This window comes from Balaenoptera ricei, chromosome 3 (genome assembly GCF_028023285.1).
Source record: "Balaenoptera ricei isolate mBalRic1 chromosome 3, mBalRic1.hap2, whole genome shotgun sequence".
NCBI lineage: Eukaryota > Metazoa > Chordata > Mammalia > Artiodactyla > Balaenopteridae > Balaenoptera > Balaenoptera ricei.
Genome location: NC_082641.1, coordinates 152,343,299 through 152,357,715, shown reverse-complemented (window position 1 = coordinate 152,357,715; position 14,417 = coordinate 152,343,299).

The window sequence follows — 14,417 nt, the reverse complement described above, 5'->3', positions numbered from 1 at the left end:
AACAGGTGTCGCTGAGCTTGGGCCATGGGACCAAGGGATGTTCCTCCCTGAGAGGTCTCGGACCAAAACTCTGAGGAGAGTATATGCCATCTTCCAAGGGAAGGGTGATTCCTGCCCACTGAACCACACCAGGGGCCGCATGGCAGGGCACAGTCCCTCTCAGGGGTGTCATCTAGGTCTGTATCACTGGGGAGGAATAGAGAAGAGCTCAGACAGGGCAGGGGGAGTGGTCTGGTGGTTCATGTCTGGTCATGTTTGAATAGTGTGACCTTTTGACCTAGAAGTTCCATTCATCTGAGTTTTTCCTACCAATAGACTCACCCATTTGTGAAGTGACATGTACAAACTTAATTACTGCAAGATAATTTGTAAATTGGGAACAACCTAAATGTCCATCAATAAGGGACTATCTTGGTGGTTTAAGATTCCATACAATGGGGCTTCCCTGGTGGCGCAGTGGTTGAGAGTCTGCCTGCCAGTGTGGGGGACACGGGTTCGAGCCCTGGTCTGGGAGGATCCCACATGCCGCGGAGCAACTAGGCCTGTGAGTCACAATTACTGAGCCTGCGCGTCTGGAGCCTGGGCTCCGCAACAAGAGAGGCCGCGATAGTGAGAGGCCTGCGCACCGCGATGAAGAGGGGCCCCCACTTGCCGCAACTAGAGAAAGCCCTCGCACAGAAACAAAGACCCAATACAGCCATAAATAAATAAATAAATAAATATATAAAATTAAAAAAAATAAAAATAAACAAAAAGTCATTCCTGAGTGTTTTGTGTGGAAAATTTGCTAACTCAAGAAAAAATTTCAATAGAGAAAAACAACCTACTCCTGTCCTACCAAACATTGTACCTTGCACCAATCACTAGTTTAAAAAAAAAAAAAAAAAAAAAGATTCCATACAATGGAATCCTCTGCTGGCATAAAAAAGGTGAAGATGCTCTTTACACACTGTCATGAAAAAAATCTCTCAGACAAAAGTAAGGTACTTGATATTGCATGCTACAATTAGTGCAAAAATGGGCAAAGGGAAAATGTAAATACACATGGTACTTACATGTCACAAAACATCTCTGGAGGAATATATAGGGAACTGATAGCACTGGGCACCTCCAGGGAGGAGAAGTGGGTGCCTGAGAGATAGAGTGGAAAGGAAATTTCATGATTTACCCATTTGCCCTTTAAAAATTCTGAACCATATGAGTGTACTACCTATCAATAAATAAAAAATTAAAGCATGATTTAAAAAATCCTATGCAATCACAGGCTCACAGAATTACTTGATAGTCTGAGTTGGAAAGAACTGCAGCTCTTTGACCCAAACTGATGTTCTTGAGCATAAGCTCCTATCCGTGGCCCCCTTTTAAGGGCCAGGGTGAGCACGATACCCAAGTCACTTCCTATCACCATTCCTTCCTTCTACATATAGTGACAGCCAGGCTGAGGGTGTGCTAGTTTCCCAGTATGCTTTGCTAGCTTTCCTCCAGACCTCTGCACACAATGGTTCCCTATCTAGAGCACCCCTTCCAGCAACGCCATCCGTGTTCCTCCTCTTCCTGAGCACACAGCTGGATTACATTTCCCAGCAGCCATTGCAGTTGGCTATGGCCAAGAGACTGAGTTCAGACCAATGGAATGTGAGTGGAGCATGTTGCCATGTCCAGGCTCAGCCTATTAAAACTTCCCAGGAACAGTGCTGCCCCACTTCCCCATCCACTCTCTGAAGAGAGGAGACTCCAAAGACCTAGAGGACAGCCCTGAGGCCCTGAGTGACTGTGTGGAGCAAAGTCCCACCAACTTTTTGGACTGTGACAGAAACAGACTTGTTTTAGCTTAAGCCACTGTGATTTGGGGCTGTTACAGTAATTGGCTTATCTTGACTAATATTCTAAATAACTTTGATTCATTCTTCAGGTGTTGGCTTAAATGTTACTTTATCTTTTGGGCTGACCTCCTGTTTGCCCTATGTGCCTGGAGGTGGGACAGAAAGGTGGCTGGGTACAACCCCGGGGTGTGCCTGGGGCGTGCCTGGGGCTTGGCCTGGATTAAGGCCAGAGGAGGGCAGATAGGCATTCACACTTAATATCACACTTGGCTGTAATATCTTGGGGCCTATAGCCAAGTAAGTTTAACTGGTATTTGTAGTGAGAGGGATTTAGGGTTCCCCCCCAAGAGACCATGAGTCCAGTGACTGTGGCTGAATCACTCTACCAGGTTCCTTTCCTAAGAAAGCGGCAACATCCTTTCCGGTGTGGTTATGAAGGCCACATCTATTCTGTAAGAATGGGCCTTTTTTGAGGCCTGTTTTATGTTGATGGTTATAATTAATCAATCATTAATTAACTTATTTGTTCACCTAACTTTTATTGAGCTCTTTTTCTGCAACAGGCCCTGGGCTGGGCACTGAGATTATAGAGGCTAACACCCAGCTGTTGCCCTCATGGGGCTTACAGTCTAAATGGGGGACCAGGTCCAATTATAATGCAGTGGGCTGAGGGCCAAGATGGGAGGGGGATCTTTCTATATGAGGCTGTGGAGCCTAGAGGAGGGGCCCTGAAATTTAGCTGAGGGGTCTGATCTGCAACCTTCAGGAAGAGTAGGAGTTAGCCTGGAGAGGATAAGGGAGGAGGGAACAGCATTTGGAAAGATGGAAAAGTGAAGGAATATAGAAGGTTTGGTGGGCTAACTTGACTTGAGGTTAAGTCTGCAAATACTAACAATGCACAATCAGCCTAACAATAGCCCACATTCCTTGACTTCCTGCTGTGTGCCAGGCATTGAGCCAGCTATTAGTTAATCTTCTCAAGAACTCTGTGAAGTAGGCATTAATGTTCTCTCCATTTTATGGATGTGTTAACGCTATGGACTGAAATTTTTTCCCCTCTAAATTCATACGTTGAAGCCCTTACCCCCAATTGACTGTATTGGGAGATAGAGCTCTTAGGAGGTAATTAAGGTTAAATGAGGTCATAGGGTGGGATTCTTATCCAATAGGACTGGTGGCCTTTTTAAAAGAGGAAGAGAGAGATCTTTCTAGCTCTCCATGTGCATGCAACAAGGAATGGTTATGTGAGAACACAGTGAGAAGGTAGCCACCTACAAGCCAGGAAGAGAGCTCTCGCCAGAAGCTGAACCCTGCTGCACCTTGATCTTGAAATTTCCAGCCTCCAGAACTGTGAGAAATATATTTGTGTTGTTTACACCACCCAGTCTGTGGTATTTTTAACGGCAGCCCGAGCTAACTAATACAATTAACGTTGTTTTTATTTTCATGACCGTCATCATCATTATTGGTTTAGTCGACATTTCTTTTTTTTTCTTCTACTTTTATTGAGATATAATCGACATATAGCACTGAATAAGTTAAAGGTGCACAGCATAATGATTTGAATTACATACATCATGAAATGATGACCACAATAAGTTGAGTGAACATCCATCATCTCATATAGATACAAAATTAAACAAATAGAAAAAAAATTTTTTTCCTTGTGATGAGAACCCTTAGGATTTACAACTTTTGTGTATAACATACCGCAGTGTTAACTCTATATGTCATGTTGTATATTACATTCCTAGTACTTATATATCTTATAACTGGAAGTTGGTATCTTTTGACTGCCTTCATCCAATTCCCCCTCCCCTCACTCCCCACCTCTGGTACCCACAAATCTGATCTCTTTTTCTATGAGTCTGTTTGTTTGTTTGTTTTGAAGTATAATTGAGATACAACACTATGTTAGTTCCTGTTACACAGCATAGTGATTTGATATTTCTATACATTTCAAGATGATCGCCATGATAAGTCTAGTTACCATCTGTCACCATACAAAGATATTACATAATTATTGACTATATTCCCCACACTGTACATTTTATACCCGTGACTTATTTTGCAACTGGAAAGTTTCTGCCTCTTAATCTCCCTCAGCTATGTCTCTCCTTCTCCCACCCTTCTCTTCTGACAATCTGATTTTCCTGTATCTATGACTCTTTTCCTGTTTTGTTATGTTTGTCCATTGTTTTGTTTGTTAGATTCCATATGTAAGTGAAAATCATACCATATTTCTCTTTCTGTGTCTGACTTATTTCACTTAGCATAATACCCTCAGGTCTATCCATATTGTCTCAAATGGCAAGATTTCATTCTTTTTAATGGCTGAGTAATATTCCATTGTGTGTGTGTGTGTGTGTGTGTGTGTGTGTGTGTGTGTGTGTGTATAGATATAGATATACTTTATCCATTCATCTGTTGATGGACACTTAGGTTGCTTCCATATCTTGGCTATTAAAAATAATGCTGCAATGAACATAGGGGTGCATATATCTTTTCTAAGTAGTGTTTTCCTTTTCTTCAAATAACTAGGCAGAAGTGGAATTGCTGGATGATATAGCAGTTCTATTTTTAATTTTTTGAGGAATCGCCATACTGTTTTCCATAGTGGCTGCACCAATTTACACTCCCACCAACAGTGCACAAGTGTTCCCTTTTCTCCACGTCCTCTCCAACACTTATTGTTTGTTGTCTTTTTGATAATAGCCATTCTGACAGGTGTGAGGTTGATATTTCATTGTGGTTTTGATTTGCATTTCCCTGATGATTAGTGATGTTGAGCATCACTAATGTGCCCGTTGGCTATCTGTATGTCTTCCTTGGGAAAATGTCTATTTAGATCCTCTGCCCATTTTTTAATTGGCTTGTTCATTTTTTTGATGTTAAGTTGTATGCATTCTTTGCATATTTTAGATATTAATCCCTTATCAGACATATCATTTGCAAATATCTTCTCCCTTTCAGTAAGCAGCCTTTTCATTTTGTTAATAGTTTCCTTCACTGTACAAAAGTTTTTTAGTTTGATGTAGTCTCTTTTGTTTATTTTTGCTTTTGTTTCCCTTGCCTGAGGAGACATATCCAAAAAAATATTGCTAAGATCAATGTCAAAGAGCTTATGTACTGCCTATGTTTTCTTCTAGAAGTTTTATGGTTTCAGGTCTTACATTTAAGTCTTTAATGCACTTTGAATTTATTTTTGTACATGGTGTGAGAAAGCAGATGACATGATACTATACATAGAAAGTCCTAAAGACATCACCCCAAAATTATTAGAACTCATCAATGAATTTGGTAAAGTCTCAGGGTTCACAACTAATGTACAGAAATCTTTTGCATTTCTATACACTAACAACGAACTATCAGAAAGAGAAATTAAGAAAACAATCCCATTTACAATTGCATCAAAAAGAATAAAACATTTAGGCATAAATCTAACTAAGGAGGTAAAAGACCCATATTTGGAAAACAGTATAACATTGATTAAAGAAATTGAAGATAGCACAAACAGATGGGAAGATATATCATGTTCATGGATTGGAAGAGCTAATATTGTTAAACTGACCATAGGCCCCAAGGCAATCTACAGATTCAACGCAATTCCTATCAAAATACCAAAAACAGAACTAGAACAAATAATTCTAAAATTTGTATGGAAACACAAAAGACCCCAAATAGCCAAAACAATCTTGAGAAAGAAGAACAAAGCTGGAGGTATTACACTCCCTGACTTCAAACTATATTCCAAAGCCACAGTAGTCAAAACAGTATGGTACTGGCACAAAAAAAGACACATAGATCAGTGAAACAGAATAGAGAGCCCAGAAATAAACCCACTCTTATATGGGAAATAAATCTACAACAAAGGATGCAAAAATACACAATGGGGGAAAGACAGCCTCATTAATAAATGGCGTTGAGAAAACTGGGCAGCTACATGCAGAAGAAACAAACTGGACTAGTAGACATTTTTTGACCACCCAACATTCATTTTGCTCCTTCCCTGATCCAGGAGCAGCTGATTCAGGTATCCATTCAATTGTTTGTCTGTGCCGCCCTGGGTGCTGGGGGACTCTGGCCTCCCACTGGCAACTCAAGTAGTGTGTCTGATTTGGTCAATGTCCTTCTAACTCTGCCACAGTGATTTGATCGGTCTCTTTTTTGGTCTTTTCCTGGTTCCTCCTCATTTCCCAGTCTCTGCATGTAGGAGAACCCAGGACTCAGTCTGTGCATCTCTTTGATTCTCGAAGTACACCCCTTGCCCAGGTGATCACAGCCAAATTCATGGATTTAAATTCCATTTCAGTGGTTCTCAACTCTGTCTGCACAATGGAATCACTAGGGAGCTTTTAAAATTCTCAATGCCTGGCTATGGCCCACCAGTTCCAGCAGACTCTGAGGACTCAGCATCATAGTTTTTAAAGCTCCCCACATGAATCCATTGAAGTTGGGTTGGGAACCACTGCTGCAGGCAGGAGATGAAGCAGGGGAACCAGCTAAAGGCCCAATGAGACCTGGAGATTATGGGCACTTTGATGAGGGTGGCAGTGGACATAATATGAAGTGGTGGATTCTAGATATATATATATATATATATTTTAAATATTTATTTATTTATTTTATTTATTTGGTTGCACCAGATCTTAGTTGCAGCTCACGGGCTCCTTAGTTGTGGCATGTGAACTCTTGGTTGCGGCATGCATGTGGGATCTAGTTCCTTGACTAGGGAATGAACCTGGGCCCCCTGCATTGGAAGTGCAGAGTCGTAACCACTGTGCCACCAGGGAAGTCCCTATTCTGGATATATTTTGAAGGCAGAGTGAACAGGACCTTTTAAAGAATTGGAGGTGCGATGTGAGACTAAGAGACGAATCAAGGGCAATGCCAAGCTTCTGTCCTGAGGACTGTAAGGACAGAAAACCCACTCACTAAGACAGAGGACACTACAGGCACAGCAGGTTTGGGGAGGGGTCAGGAATTTGACTGAGGCCAGGTTAAGTCAGAGATAATTATTATGATTATTAGGCATCCAAATGGAGACCTGGAGTTAGAAGTTAACTCAAATTTGGACATCCAGGGAGAGTCTTAAGTCAGAGATAAGGATTTGGCATATAGACCCATGGCTCTCAACCCCAGGTGTACACTGGAATCATGTGGATTCCAGGGGAGCTTTTAAAGATCCTGATTCCCAGGCCCCATCTCCACTCAATTGTATCAGAACCTCTTGGGGTGGGATCCGGGCATCTGTATTTTTACTTATTTATTTATTTATTTATTTATTTATTTATTTATGGTTGTGTTGGGTCTTCGTTGCTGTGCATGGGCTTTCTCTAGTTGTGGCGAGTGGGGGCTACTCTTTGTTGCAGTGCGCAGGCTTCTCATTGCAGTGGCTTCTCTTGTTGCGGAGCATGGGCTCTAGGCATGCGGGCTTCAGTAGTTGTGGCTCACAGGCTCTAGAGCACAGGCTCAGTAGCTGCGGCGCACGGGCTTAGTTGCTCCGTGGCATGTGGGATCTTCCCAGACTAGGGCTCAAACCTGAGTCCCTTGCATTGGCAGACGGATTCTTAACCACTGTGCCACCAGGGAAGTCCAGCATCTGTATTTTTAAAGCTCTGCAGGTGATTCTAATGTGCAGCCAAGATTGAAAATTTCTGTTTTAAAATTAGATCATGTCATTTCTCTGCTCAAACCCTCTATGGACTTCCTATTTTACTCAAAGTAGAAGCCAAAGTTCTCACCACAGACCTCAAGAGCTGTACCACCTGCTGTTCCCCTTACCTCCCTAACCTCACTCCTCTACCCTCCTCCTCACTTTAGACACTTGGTTTCCTTGTTCCTCAAAAATATCAAGCACATTCCTGCCTCAGGGCTTTTGCACAGGCTGCCTGCACTGCCTGGAATACTCTTCCCCCAGATGCCCTCATGGCTCACTCCCTTACCTTCTTTGGTCTCTGCTTAGACCCCCACCCCCACCCCCACTACTTAACATTGCAACGTCTCCAACTTGTGCTCTCCATCTCCCTGCTCTACTTTATTTTTCTCCATATTTTTCTCTACTTATCACATCTCAAAATACTGTGTATTTTACTTTCTTCCTTGTTTTTGTCTATATCCTCCTGCTAGAACATAAGTCCATTTTTGGAATTTTGTTTTGTTCATCACTATGCTGCATGTAGTAGGCTCTTAAATATATGTTGAAAAGAAGAATAAGTTAATCCAGTCTTCAGCCAATAAGAGCTACAGGAACTGATTTGGAAATGGGCATGTATTAAAAAGAATGAAATAATGCCACTTGCAGCAACATGGATGGACCTAGCGATTATCATACTAAGCAAAATAAGTCAGAAAGAGAAAGACAAATACCATATGATATCACTTACATGTGGAATCTAAAACATGACACAAATCAACATTTCTACGAAACAAAAACAGACTCACAGATATAGAAAACAGACTTGTGGTTGCCAAGAGGTGGGGTATGGGGGAGAGAAGGATTGGGAGTTTGGGATTAGCAGATGCAAACTATTGTATATAGCACAGGGAACTATATTCAATACCCTGTAGTAAACCATAATGGAAAAGAATATGAAAAAGAATGTATATATGTATAACTGAGTCACTTTGCTGTACAGCAGAAATTAACACAACATTGTAAATCAACTATACTTCAATAAAATTTAAAAAAAAAGAAATGGGCATGTGACCCAACTTGGGCCAATGAGATGCAAGGGAGGTGGATTGGGGTCTTCTAGAATAGCCACAGGAAGAGACGGTATGTGGATGTGAAGGCTGCAACTGTCTCACCCATTGTCACCTTGTGTGGTGAGGGGATCTAGATGAGGTCAAGGCCATTGCACCAGTACGGTAGAGTTGAATGAAGGGTAGGTTCTAGGTTTGGACAATCCCCAAATTTGCTGTTTCCTTGTTTAAGCCAGTCTAAGGTTTTTTGTTGTTGTTAATGTTCATTTTTATTTTTAAGATTCCTAACTGTATGAGAGATAGTTGTGGTGTTTTTTAAACAAATTAAAACTAATTATTAGAGAAATGCACCTCAAAACCAGAATGAGGTATCACCTCACACGTGTCAGAATGGCTATCATCAAAAAGTCTGCAAATAACAAATACTGGAAGGATGTGGAGAAAAGGGAGCCCTCAAACACTGTTGGTGGGAATGTAAATTGGTGCAGCCACTATGGAGAACAGTATGGAGGTTCCTTAAAAACTAAAAATAGAACTACCATGTGACCCAGCAATCCCACTCTTGGGTACATATCCCCAAAAAATGAAAACACTAATTCCAAAAGAAACATGCACCCCAACGCTCATAGCAGCACTATTCACGATAGCCAAGACATGGACGCAACCTAAATGTCCACTGACAGATGAATGGATAAAGAAGATGCACTATATATACAATGGAATACTACTCAGCCATAGAAAAGAATGAAATAATCCCATTTGCAGCAACATGGATGGACCTAGAGAATATTAAGCTTAGTGAAATAAGTCAGAGAAAGACAAAAAATATATGATATCACTTATATGTGGAATCTAAAAAATAATACAAGTGAATGTATATACAAAACAGAAACAAATTCACAGACGAAGAAAACAAACCTGTGGTTACCAAAGGGGAGAGGAAGAGGGGAGGGACAAATATGGACTACGGGATTAACAGATACAAAGTAAAAAAAATAAAAATAAAAAATAAAAATAAATTTTTAAAAATTAAAAAAAGACAAATTAGTTTCCAAGTACAACCCAAATTTTTCTCAAGACATTTAAAGGCTTCATTCCTGGGCCTGAGACTCAGCAAGAACAACAGGTCTGGAAGCCAAGAGGCCCAGGAGTGAGTCCCAGCTCTGCCATGAGCTAGCCAGTCTGTTTCTCATTCTGGGCCTCAGTTTCCCCATTTTCTAAAGTGAGACGTCTGCGTGAGCCTTTAGGTTCTCCCAGCTGGCAAGTCCATGCTTATCCGAGATGACTGGGATCTCGTTCCTTAGCCTCATCTTCCCAGCACTCACAAATTAAGCAACTAGACCACGATCGCCAATTTGGCCCCCTGACCGAGGAAAACAAATGAAGGTGTTCCCTGATCTTCTCTGCGACACATGTTACCCTGCTAATTTCATCCACGGCATAACTATAGCCCAGTTACAGTGACGGTGTAGGATCAGCAAGAGAGGGATGTCAGAGGGGGTCTCAACTCCCTTCAAAGTCTCAACTGAACAGCCTGGGAGTCAGATTTCATGTAAGGTCGTTCCCTCATTTAACGAGCACCTCCTGAGCCTACTGTGGGTGGGTCAGGCCCTTAGCAGGTGCCGGAGCTACAGGCTGCTGATGTGAGTGTCATTAGGACCTCCCCGCGTCAGCAGTTATACAAGCATTCTCTCTATCTTCACCATATCCCCCCAGGGTCGCTACCATCTTTGTCTGTTTTGTACTGAAGGAAACTGGGGCTCGGAGAGGGTAAGAAACATGCTCTGCGTCTCACAGAGCAAGAAAGTGCCACAGCCAATATTCGAATCCAGGTAGTCGGCTCCTGATTCCTGAGCTATGCTTTCAGGCTCTTCATAACAGCACTTGCCACGGGAATCAGATCCCATCCGTCCATTCACTGGACGTGGGCGTGCATATTTTTTGGGCATCTGCTCTGTACCTAGTCTTGTCCTGGAAGCTGGGGCTTTGGCCAAGAATCAGACCCTCCAGAGACCATGGAGGGGCTCCAAGTTCTCAGTACAGAGTCTAGCTAGTGAGATGGACCAAGCGTGGAGGACTGTTCCTACTCAGGCCCAGAGAATGTAGCCCACTCATTCATTCACTCACTCACTCATTCATTCATTACCTCACTCATTCATTCGCCCAACTCCTATGCCCCATGCTATACCAGGCCTTGTGCTAAGACCTGGTACAATCCTGAACAGGAGAACCCCAATCATGACCTCACAGATGTGAGGGTCTAAAAGGAGAGGCAGACAATCAACACAGAAGCAGATGAAATGGTTCTGGTGGGGATGAGCGCTGTGAAGACAATAAAATTGGATGAGGAATTAGAGTGACTGAAGGGGCAGTGAGGGTGGCCAGGGAAGGGCCCCGAGGAGATGACTTTTACAATGTAGTCAGAAAAGTGAGAAAGAGCCAGCCCAGAGAGTAGCAAGTGCAAAGCCCGCAGAGCCAGGGAGAATAGAGTGGTGTAAGGGGTGACTGATGGCCTGTTTCAACCGTGGCTCCCATGAGGCCCCGGGGCATGGTCAGGCCCAGACCCACACGGCCCATATCTATAATGAAGGGTTTGGAGTTTTCTCCAGGGGCCAGTGCCGTCTCCCTACCCAGCAGCCTCTCCTGGAAACATCCGGCTCACAGACAGCTGTGACTGTAGTCAAGGCCCTGCTTGCTCCCTGGGTGGGGCCGGGCCCATGTCACCAATCCCTGCTATCATGGGTCAAGGAGTGTGGCCTTCCTCAGAGGACAGGGCCGTGGGGAATGCATCCTTAGCTGGGCCTCCACATTCCTCAGATCATGTATCTCTTCTCCCACCTCCAGGGCTGGGGGCCCGATGAAACCGGCTGTACTACAGCAAAGAAAGGCTAAGAGGCTGGCCTGAGGTCATTCAGCAGGTCCTTGGGGCAGGCGGGGCTAGAATTCAGCCTCTTCTCCAGTTTCTGGCCATGACCCTCCATCCTTGGTGGTCTCTAGGCAGAGTATATGCTTCCTTCTCTTCCTGAACAATTAGCCCAGCCTGGGCTTGAGTGAAATGTGGAGAAAGAGGAAGGTTTTCTCTGTGTTTTCTTTTATTAATGTCTAATGTTCCCTTTTCTGTAATTGCCAACCCATTCATTTATTTGTTCCATGCACTAATTTATTCAATTGATTAAAGAATTACAAAGCACTCACTCTGTGAATTACTAGGAAGGACAAGTAGAGACTCTGTCTTCCAAGAGCTCACAGCTGAGTCAAGGGGTCAGGGCATGGCAGAGGGCAGAAAAGATGAGAGAGACAATTGCATATAGTTACCATACAATGTGATAGGATCATATAAAAGGCATAAGCAAATTACTGTCGGAGTACTGAGGAAAAAGTAACTAACTGCTTGGGGAGTCAGGGAAGGCTTCACAGAGGAGGTGACATTTGAGCTGGGCCTTGGAGGATCAATAGAAGTTTGCTAAGCAAGTCACATAGGAGATTGTTGAACTAGGTAGAGGGGCCCGCATGTGCAAAACACAGCAATATGGAAGGGCTATTTAGGGCAGAAACAGGATGGGACCAGGCTAAAGAAAACAAAAATAGCTATCACTCATTGTTTGGAGTGATATATGTCCATGTGTTTGCATCCATTTAATTTTCACAACAAGCTGCAGAAATATCATGTTGTGGATAGAGAATTTGAGACTCAGAACAGTGAAGTCAATTGTCAAAGGTCACACAACTGATAAGAGGCAGAGCCAGGATTCAAATCAGGTCTGCCTGACTCTGGTACCCTCTACTCCTCTGTCTCAGGCTGAGATGTCAGGATAAGGACAGTCATGCCAAGGAATCCCATGGAAACTTAACTTGTTCCAGAATCTGCAATGAGGTGGCCTGCAGCTTGGTGGAGGACATTTCAGAGTTATCTCCCAGGACACTTTTCCTCACTCTCCCTGTTAGGACTGAAGTCTTGGGCCTTGGCACGGCAGAAGCCTCCTTGGTAATCCCTCTCTCCATCCATCCATGTCACGCAGGCCTTGTCTCATCAACCCTGAGTTAAGGAGGGCCATGGGGACAACCGACATGGCCTCATTTTCAAAGATGTCTCTGTGCCCAGGGCTGAGGTCTCATCAACAATCAAGGGGCTCCCGCAGAGGCGGGGAGCTGGGGGTGCTTACCGGCACGTTCTCCGAAGCCAGGCAGCAGACTAATTACAGGCTGGCTCTGTAATGAGAGGTGGGCAGGCTGGACGACGAGGAGTGGCCTGGTGTAGAGAGGGGTGGGCAGTGTCCAGGCCTGCAGGAGCACTCCAGTTGGCCACCAGCTCAGCATCCAGCTGGCTCCAGACCACACGCACGCTGGCCCTGCAGAGGACGAAGGGAAGGTGGGAAAGAGAATTGTGATGAATACCGCCCATGGGCCAGGTACTAAGCTGGGGCTTTTACCTCCACTTTCTCATGTACTCCCCCAATCGCCTGGAGAAACAGGTGTAATTTACTCAGTTTTACAGAGGAGAAAATGAAGGCTTCCAGAAGCGAAGCAAATTGCTCAGACACCTAAGCATGGTAGAATGAAGATTCAAAATTAGGTCCGGATGAACCCGAAAGCCTGTTTTCTTCCAAGAAGGAAATGGAGGAAGAGGCGGGTCCATTCTGGAGCTGAGAAACCTTGAGGAACAAGGGGGGAGCAGCGGAGAAGCAAAATGTGGAGATGAGGTTGGCCGTGGGCCCGCTGGGGATCCCCCAGATGCACGCGAGACAGAAGCCCGAGGCAGCCTTTGGGATGTTGAAGCGCAGGGTGACATCACAAGACTGAGTGGTTTGGTTACAAATTGGGGGCTCTTGTATTTTGCTTTTCTTTCTTTGATGCCTTCCCTTGCTTTTCTCTGGGCTATAAATCCCTAGGAAAGCAAATCTCTCCTCAACCCCTGAAACAGGCTGCGCCTGAGATTGCCTCCCCGCTGGCCGTCCTCAGAAGACTCCTCCTACACGTGTCTTCCTCCTTGGAAGGTCCAGGTGGTTCTTTAGCAGGAGAGCCATGCTTTTCCCTGGGGCCTTGGGGCATGTTTAGAAGAGATTTCAGTTGTCAGTGGCTTGGTTACATCTGCGTGGGCCAAGCAGCTATGACTAACCTCCCCAAGCAAATGCCGGGGCCTCGTGGCACAAAAGCAAGCTAAGCATTCTCAGCCCCTCTCGGCAGGATCACCTGCTCCTGGTTCACCACGGGGCCTGCCGAGGGGGCTGTGGGTGCAGCTGCTTCCTGGGCTCAGATCACTGCACGAGCCCCAAGCTCTGACTGGAGTCTGGCTCCCCCAGCCTGGTAGGTCTCGTGCATTCTGGGCATGTCTGGGGGCTCTGAGAGAGATTTCCGCTTGTGAAATGCCCATTCACAGCCGGAAAGCACCTTCCTGTGTCCAAGATGCTTTTCTGCCGATTCCAGTGACCTAGCAGGATGAGCAAAGGTTGGAACGCAATAGACCGAGTTTCAAATCCTGGCTTTGCATCTTCTTAGCTGAATGACCTTGGGCAGTTGATCTCACCTCCGGGAGCCTCAGTGTCCTCAGATGTAAATTGGGGGTGATAATTGTTAACCCTCACATTTGTTCATAATAGTGCTACAAAGCTGTGTAAGACCTCGGCCTCTGGGAAAAGATGTCTCGATTCAAGTCGTGGCTGTGCTGCCTGCCAGCAATGTCATCCCGGGCACCTTGTTTGGCCTCACTAAGCCTCAGTTTCCTCATCTATAAAATGGGGATAATGAGACTCCTTAATCCACAGGGTTGTGGTAAAGATTAAACACCATCTAAAGCAGTCCATTAGCCATTTAACATCTCTTTGCTGAGCACTTACTCAGGGCTCACCCAGGGATGCAAAAGCCCTAAATATGACCGGGGTACTTGCCTTT